This window comes from Amborella trichopoda, chromosome 2 (genome assembly GCF_054954075.1).
Source record: "Amborella trichopoda isolate Santa Cruz 75 chromosome 2, AtrichopodaSantaCruz75HAP2 v2.0, whole genome shotgun sequence".
NCBI classification, from domain to species: Eukaryota; Viridiplantae; Streptophyta; class Magnoliopsida; order Amborellales; family Amborellaceae; genus Amborella; species Amborella trichopoda.
Genome location: NC_142337.1, coordinates 49,295,214 through 49,304,525, shown reverse-complemented (window position 1 = coordinate 49,304,525; position 9,312 = coordinate 49,295,214). Strand labels below are relative to the sequence as shown.

Genomic DNA, 9,312 nt, shown 5'->3' with positions numbered 1-9,312 from the left:
ACTAAAAAAACATTTCTTTTACTTTTTGGGTAGATGCAAATATTTATGTCCCTATAACCCATATGTCCATTTAATGGTTTTTGAACTTAATCCTTCTACCCAACGACTAATCATATCATTGGTGAATGTTGAGTCACTCAATATGATAGGTGGGGTTTGTACAGAGCCAAGGCTCCAAACAATCAAAGTAAAGCGCTCCTTCAAATACTATCGAGAAATATAGTTTCAATCCTGGAAATCTTTGTGATAGACTTAAAATTTATTTATTTTTAATTACAAAATTTAAAGCTTCAAGAATAATATAGATCGAACAGATCTATGAAAACTTGTAAATCTTGAAATTTGACGGTCCAAAAATACGTTACAAAATGCATTATTTCCAAAACTTGAAATCCATTTTTTTCTCCTGTCCATGCATCTTGATGTTGAGATGATCAATTTGATAATATTTGGGCATCAAATGTACCTCTTCTCGTGAAATTTTTGATGTGGGCTCTAATTTGATTGTTTAGAGCCTTGGCTATATATAAACTTTTTCCCATTATAAATAGAAAGAAAATAATAAAGGGTGTGGTTTGCATAAGGTTGCAACCTTAAACAATCCAATTAAAGCACACCTCTAAAATTTATCATGAATGTAATTTTGATAAAAAAAATTTCTAGGATGGCTTGAGAATCTATTTTCATCTCTAATTTAAAAATTTTAAACTCTAAAAATGGTTCAAATCAAGTAGATCTATAAACACATCAAAATCTTGAAAATAGAAAGTCTAGATAATATTAATATACTATTTCACGGATTCAAAATCTTTTTTTCTTTTCATATTCATACATCTTGATGTCGAGATGATCAATTAGAGAGTTTTCCAACATCCAAATAACCTTTTATGATGGATTTTGAGGTGCATCATTAATTCTACGTTTTCAGGTTGCAACCTTATATAAACTTTTTCCAATAATAAAAGGCATTTTCTCGGTACGTGCAATTCTGTGTTACCATCAGAAAAGAGTTTAGTAAACTTTCAAGGGACGTTAATGTCTCTGAAATTTTATGATAAAATGAATTTATCACGATAATATGGGACTCCCTAATATTATCTCCATAGTAACCATAGATGACAATAACGAACATACTAAATTTTGAGGAAAAAGAAAAACTCAAATAAAAGATTGCTTTCTAATAAGTAACGCAGTTACCTAATGCTACAAAATTCTATCATTTTATTATTTTTTAATCCTAAATTTTAGAAAAACCTTAAATACAACTCAGAATTTAATGTTTTAAAAACCAACAGTCCTGCCTAAGAAATACCTTAAAAATCTGTCATCTAAATTTTAATTTCTGAAAGAGGTTTAAAACTTATTCAAACTTTCAATTGAAAAACTAATGGAACAAGTTTATATAGAGCCGAGGCTCTAAACAATCAAATTAAATCTCACCCCAAAAATTTCATTAGAAGAGGTTGTTTTGATGCCTAAATATCCACAAATTGATCATCTCGACATCAAGATGCATGGATATGAAAAAAAAATGGATTTCAAATTTTGAAAATAGTGTATCTTGCAATGCATTTTTGGATCATCAATTTTCAAGAATTTCATAGAACTACTTGATCTACACTAGTTTTGAAGCTTTAAATTTATAATTAAATATGCAAATATATTTTAAATCTATCACGAAGATTTTCATTATTGACACCACATTTCTTGACACTATTTGAAGGTGTGTTTTACTTTGATTGCTTAGAGCCTAGGCTCTATAAAACCGCATCCATATCTAAAATAGGTTACATTATAAAGACTTGACTAAATAAAAGGTATGATAGGGAATTTATATATGTTCCATGAGGAAAAGTATAGAATGAGACCATTTACCTTTTGTTTGGATGTGATATTGGGTAGCTGCATTTATTCTATTGGCCAACCTCAAACTTCAAAAGAATTTTTCTCGAAATTTGTGGCACACCTAAGCTATCAAATTTCATATCGGATGGGTGTAATTAATTTTGACCACCTTGTATTAAAAGTAAATGGTCTCATTGTATACAATCTCATAATATATTATAACTTTCATTTAGGATGAAGTTTCCATACGGCCTAGGCTTTATGAAAATAAAATAAAACCTCATCTCAAATTGATGTCCAGAAAGCACTTTCGGTATCGAAAATCTCCATGAGGCTCTAAAATAAATTTCCAATACCGATATTAAAATTTGAAACTCAAAAAATAATACAGATCTTGTGGATCTATGAACACTTATTTTTAGGTCGGAATGTACGGTCTACATAATTTATTACAATATACACTATTTTTAGAGCCAAAAATCCTAACTTTTTTTCACAACCATGATTTTTAGACGAGATGATCGATATAAAAGTTTTTCAAAGCTTGAATAGCAATTTTTGATGAGTTATGAAGCGAGGGCTACAGCACCATCAAACCATTTAGTTTCATTTATTATGTGATAAAATTTTATAAATACCCAACAAGAAAGACCCACCTGATAATATCTCGATAAAATTTGGTGTTTCATTAATTAAAAAAAGGAAGGAAGTAGAGTAAAAGTAAGGAAGATCTTCCACAAAGAGAGAGTTAAAAATGTCTCGGTTGTTTGCTCTTAAGAAGACATGGAGTAACAGTTTTGAGTCCATAGGAATGGCCACTATTTCCCAAACATGTCTATTTCTTTTTATTTCTTTTTTTTCTTTGGGTAATTTAATAGGGATTAAGTCTTTATTTAAAGTATGAATGAAACTCAAAACATCATGTTGTGGCAATCCACTAACTTGATCACTTGAGGTTATTCCTTTTTTCCCAAATTTGTCATGTCATCACAACTATGGTTCCTGGCTTAAATGAATGTTTGGTAACCCATTAGATAGCACTACATATATTAGGATTCGGACTTAGGGTTAGGCCTGTAACATTTGGAAAGAGTTTTCTTAATTGCAATTATGGCCCAATTAAGTCTGCAGATGTTACAATGCTCTGCTGATCACTATTTGTTGGAGCATTTTGCAAAGGAAAAGTATGCAATGAGACCATTTATCTTTGGTACAAGGTAGTCACAATTAATCTTGGCCATTGGATGTAAAATTAGATGGTTTTATTTATTCCATTAACCATGCCCAAACTTCAAAATTAATTTTTTTAAACTATGTGACACACCCAAGCTGTCAGTTTTTACATCAAATCGTTACAAATAATTGTGACCTCCTTGCATCAAAGGTAAATGGTCTCATTGTATACAATCCTTTTGAACATTGAGCTTAGTTAATGGAATAAATGCAGCTACCAAATTTCACATCCAATTGTCAAGATTAATTGTGACCACCAAAGATAATGGTCTTGTTGCAAACTTTCATTTAATTTATGTTTGGGACATTATGTATATATAAAAGGTGTGGTTTCTATAAGGTTGCAATATTAAACAATCCAATTAAGGCGTACCTCCAAATTTTATCATAACATGTAATTTTCATGTAAAAAATTATTAGGATCATCTGAAAATCTATTTTTATATCTAATTATAAAATTTTAAACTCCAAAAATGGTTAAAATAAAGTAGATTTATAAATTGATGAAATTTTTGAAAATGGTCAATCTTGATAATGTGTTGGAAGATGCTCTATCTTTGTGACTCAAAATCTTTTTATATATATATATATTCATACATCTCGATGTCGAGATGACCAATTAAAGCGTTTTTCAACATTGAAACAACAATTTCCGATGGATTTCTTATGCGCATCTGTAATTCTACATTTTAAGGTTACAACCTTATATAAATCTTTTACAAATATAAATAAGAAACATATATGTTAAGATCATTTACTTTTGGTACAAAGAGGTCAAAACTATTATTGATTATTAGATATAAAATCGGATGGCTGAGAATGTGTCATTAACCTAACGCGATGTTAATGATGAAGATATTGGCTTGAATGCTTGGATAATGATGAAGATTTTTGGCTTTTTCGCAGGAAACAACAATAGGAAGAGATGAGATTCCTGAAGAAGATAGGACATTCAAATAGTTGGGAGACATAATAAAGATATGAAAACCAGAGTGCCACAAAGACCAGCCTAAGTAGTGCATGTCCCCGATACGCTGTTCTCTTACGGAGAAGTGACATGAATAATCTTAGTAGAAATCTACAGTTCAAAAAGGTCCATGTCCCCGATATGCTGTTCCGATTCGACATTTTCATCAATTGGGGAGCACGTCACTACCACCTTTGCTCTCTTCCATGATCCATCCCCATCTTATCAACATGACTTCATCTTATACAGCAACCTAGACCCTTATCCCTTTTGTGGGTACTACTACTTTTATCTCCCCCTTAGATCAATGTTTTACAACTCGGAATTGGGCCTCCACTATACCAATCTGGATCTAGATTGGTTTTTATTTTTTGAGTTAAAATATAATAAAATATGGAAAATAATAATAATAATAATAATATTAAAAGTGAAACTTCAAAAATAACGCCCAATTTGCCTTATCTGAGTCGGTGATTGTCTGTTCGAATTGCCAAGTCCTCTAACAAAACTATGCAATTATGTTTAACTTGCGCTAGTTCCCTCTTATGTAAGAGAATGTGTCCAGGTATAGGGGTGGCAATCCGATCCTGGTTTAGGTTTGGGTCCAAATTTTGGACCATGTGGGTCGGGCCTGGGTCCAAAACCCTAGACCTGATTTGGAAATGGGTTGGGTCTGGAAAGTTGACCCGACCTAAATATATGTGTTTATACACACATACATATAATTATACATTTCAAGACATAATATTGATAAATTTACCTATAAATATATTTTTTTGAATAGTTTTTTAAAAAAAACTGTTAGCTTCTAGACCCGGATGCTAACCGGGTTCAGTCCAGTCAAAACACTAGACCCGAGTTGGATCCAAGTCAGATCTAGGCCTAGGTCAGACGGGACCAACCCGACCCATTGCGACCCCTACCTAAGTATATATCCATTCCTTTCCAATTAGGCAACTTCTTACCTGGATGAGTGATTTTTAAAACCCTTTGTCCAAACAAAAAGATGATCACTTCTTCTTCTTCCTTTTTTGACCAGAAAAATGTGATAACTTTTACAAGACGTGTGAGGGAGTTTCGACACCTTCCTCATGAGTTGAACTTTGTTTCAAGCGTAGTGTCAGGACTTGGTCGAGTCGAATTTGCAGTCGGTCAAGTAACTCGGCGACACCCATTGAGCTAGGCGAGTTCTTGGCGAGTTGGGACTACACATCAACAGGCCCCAAATAAACGCTTTAAAACTGTAAATAAAACAATATATATATATATATATATATATATATATATATATATATATATATATATATATATATATATATATATAGAGGGAAAAGATCCAATTAACCCAAGGGTTGAAAGCTATAGTGTCAGTCAATGGTTTAGATTGAATCTGAGCCGATTTGACAGTCACAACCTTATTTTGTGTTTTAATTTTGATTTTTTTTTCTATAAATCTAAATCACTTTAAATTTGGAGCGTCCATTCTTCAAAAATAGAATAATATAATGAAATATAAAAACATTAATTCATAAAATATAAATTGATAAAAGTACCCCAATATTTCAGGGGTATTTTGGTCAATTTATATTTACGAATTATTATTATTTTATATATTTTTATTAGGTGTGCCTTGATGAGAAGAATTAACTCTTAAAATTTCAAGTGATTTGGATTTGTAGAAAAAAAAATAAAAATTCAAATACGAAATGAAATTGCAATCGTCAGATCAGCCCGGATTGAATTTGGGGCATTAGCTGACACTGTAGCAGTCAGCCCATGGGTTGACAGAATCCACTCTCAAATATATATATATATATATATATATATATATATATATATATATATATATATATATATGAAAAGTCTTCCCAACGCCTATAGGCAAAAATGAACAGTGATTTCGCCTACCCTCATCACCGTTCAAAGTTCATCGTACGGTCACGATTGTCTAGTAGTATTTTATTTTTCATGTCTTTTTTATATATCAGAATGATCTGAAATTTGGAGCGTGTGTATATCTTAGTGAGGTGTATATCTTAGTGAGGCACATCTAATCGACATATAAAAATAATAATACGAGAAACACAAATTGACCAAAATACCCTCGAAATGTTCGGGTATAGTTTGGTCAATTGTTTTCATGCAAAATATTTTTTTTAATATTTTTCCGTATATTTTCCTATTTTTGATGAACACAAGTTCCAGATTTCAGGTCATTCCAATTAGTAGAAAAAAAATGAAAAATAAAACACTACCGAACAATCATGACCGTACGATGAATTTTTGATGGTGATGAGAGTAGACGAAATCACTCTTCATTTTCTTCTATAAGCGTTTTGTAGTATCTTCCACACATACACACACACACACACATATATATATATATATATATATATATATATATATATATATAACACTAGCATAATGGTTAGAAATATTTTTTTAGAAGATTTTGTTAGTTTTAATATCATTTGGAAACTTTCATATTTTTCTCTTTTCTTAATATTTTCATAACTATTCATGGTATAAATCCAAGTTTTTAATAATTCATCTTTTGTAGCTTTTTTCATGTTATTTAGTCTCTAATGATTCTATTAATCGTTGTAACTTTTTCTAAGGGTGTGGTTTGCATAAAGTTAAAACTTTAAACAATCAAATTAAGGTGCACACTCCAAAATGGTTCAATCAAGCAGATCTATAAATGCATCAAAATCTTGAAATAGACGATCCAGATAATATGTTGCAAGATGCATAATTTTTTAAACTCAAAGTCTATTTTATTTTTCATATTCATACATCTCGATGTCAAAATGATCAATTAGAGGATTTTTCAATTTCAAAATAGCCTTTTAAGGCAGATTTTTAGGTGTACCTTAATTCTCCATTTTAAGGTTGCAACCCAATACAAACTCTTTCCTTTAAAGATTATTTGGAGACTTGTTTTACCCTTTTTAAGTTCTTTGTTTTTTATATACTTTTTTTGCGGTGTACTCTAACTCGGCCAAGTTACTCAGCTCGGCCAAGGGCTGAGTAGCTTAGCCGGAGTTATTTTTATTTGTATTTTTTTTTATAAGAGTACAAGATTTTATTATTAAGTTGGAGAATACAAGCAATGCCACATTACATCAAATAATAAAAAGCAACCAAATTATCCAATTGAGTGCCTCGCTTGGCTAAGCCATCAGCCACCTCATTGGCCTCACTATACAAACATGAGCAAAAGATATAGACTAAAGACAAGAGTATCTATAAACTTTTTAATGGCCAATGAGGAGTTGCACCAATTAATCGCATTAAGCGAGTCACTTTCAAAGATGAAAAAATAACCAATTTGATGATCCCTTAATATTCTAATCCCTTGGAGTAAAGCAGCTAATTCAATATGGTTTGCCAAGTATTACCACATGGCTCTAAATGATGTTCCTCAAGCTATCTCAGCAAACTCCACCCACACCTCGATTCCCCAAAGAAAGATCATCAAAATTCAACTTGTAACATCCAACTATCGGAAGCGCCATTTACACTTTGGTCTCACCTTGAGAACTTTGACCAAATTCAATTCAATATCCACCTTAGAGACACCTCCCTCTTCTTTAGTCATGTTAAACCAACCCCACACATCTGATAATATTCTTCCTTTAATTTCTTGCAGCTCCAAAGGATTCCCTTCAAAAATTCTACGGTTTCTTTCCAACCACAATTACCGAATGACAGTAGCTCAAACAATATCCCAAATCATGCAACCAACCTTTGGTACCCCTAGTAGCTTTAGACGATCTACAATCTTCATATGTGATCATGGACAAACCAAAGGAATACTAATCTTATATACTGCCCAACTCCAAATGCTTGAGGTAAAAGAGCAATGAAGGAATAAATGATCTACATTCTCTGTATCACTCTTACAAAAAAACCATAAATTTACCTGTACCTTCCCCCTTTTCTTGAGATTATCTACGGTGAGTACCCTGTTCTGCTACATGATCCAAAGAAAAGCCTGAACTTTATGTGGTACCTTCTACTTCCAAATATCATTAAGCTTGGGAAAGCCCAATATGTACCTATCATGAAATAAAATAGAATAAGCTGATGTCACTGAAAAACAATCGTCTGTCTCCAACTCCCACTAAAATTCATCGTCTACATAATTTAAAATATGACATTCAATGTTGACAACAGCTGTTCAACTGCAGAATGGGTATCCTATTATAAAAACAAACAATATTCCAAGAGCTAGAGTTACCTGACCTTTCAAGAATTTCTTTAACCTTCGCCATGGGATGCAAAGACCTCCAATATATCTCCAGAAAAGAGATTTTAAAAGCAACACTCCCCACCCATTTATGATGCGAAAACAACGCCTTGGCTCCTCTCCCAACACCCCATCTAGGGTGTCTTTCCACAAAATAACGAGTAGATAATATATCTTTCCAAAGATGTGATTTATCAAACCCATTGCTATTAGAGTAGTGTAGTTTCCAATCCACAATTGGCTCCTAAAACCTCACGCCACAACTTACTGTCATTTGTCATAGATCTCCAACACCACTTAGCAACCAAAGCTTGATTAGCGAGCTCCAATTTCCTAATCCCAAAACGCCCTTCTCTCTTTGGAGTGCAAACGTTTTCCTAACTAAACAAGTGGTATTTTCATACATCTTATTCAATATCTCCAATATTTTCCCAACTACATGTTCGGTTAAAATACCACTCATGTGTACCTCCTCATCAATACCTGGTATGTTAAGCATAGTTTCCTCAATCTTATGTGATGAAGAAATTTTTTCTTTTTTCCCTTAGAGCAATTTATGCTTAACATTTAACAGCTTTTCACAGATTCTAAAACCAGCCAACCAAGCAGCTTATATTTTAAAAGGGTTTGGGCCAAAAATGTCGATATCAGTTTGTAATAGTAGTGCCACGTGATTCAATGACAGACGACTTAAAGTATTTACCTTCACCAAAGGAAATTATAAGTCCCACTCACTTGAGATGAGGAAGCGGTCTAATTTACACATTATCGAGTTACACATTGAATTATTAGATCATGTAAACACATTTCTGTTTATAGGTAAAGCAATGAATTCATAGTGCAATACGATATTGTTAAACATTCTCATTGAAGCATTCAATGGAGTATTAAAAGAAGATTCATTGGGCCGACAAAGGAAAATATTTCACCTTCTTTGTACAAGATTATTCTGGATGATTCCTGGAAGCCAAAACTTTAGGAATAGAATTCATGGTGCAATATGAAACTATTAAAC

General features: G+C 32.2%; 1 long non-coding RNA gene across 1 annotated transcript; it reads right to left on the bottom strand.

The window, feature by feature from the left end:
- Positions 1-6,550: 6,550 nt before the first annotated feature.
- On the bottom strand, positions 6,551-8,524 carry LOC148783264 (uncharacterized). The gene is made up of 3 exons (XR_016049471.1): positions 8,289-8,524; positions 7,971-8,106; positions 6,551-7,829 (listed from the first exon to the last, which is right to left on the bottom strand). It is a non-coding gene; the product is annotated as an uncharacterized LOC148783264 (long non-coding RNA).
- Between the last annotated feature and the right edge of the window lie 788 nt (positions 8,525-9,312).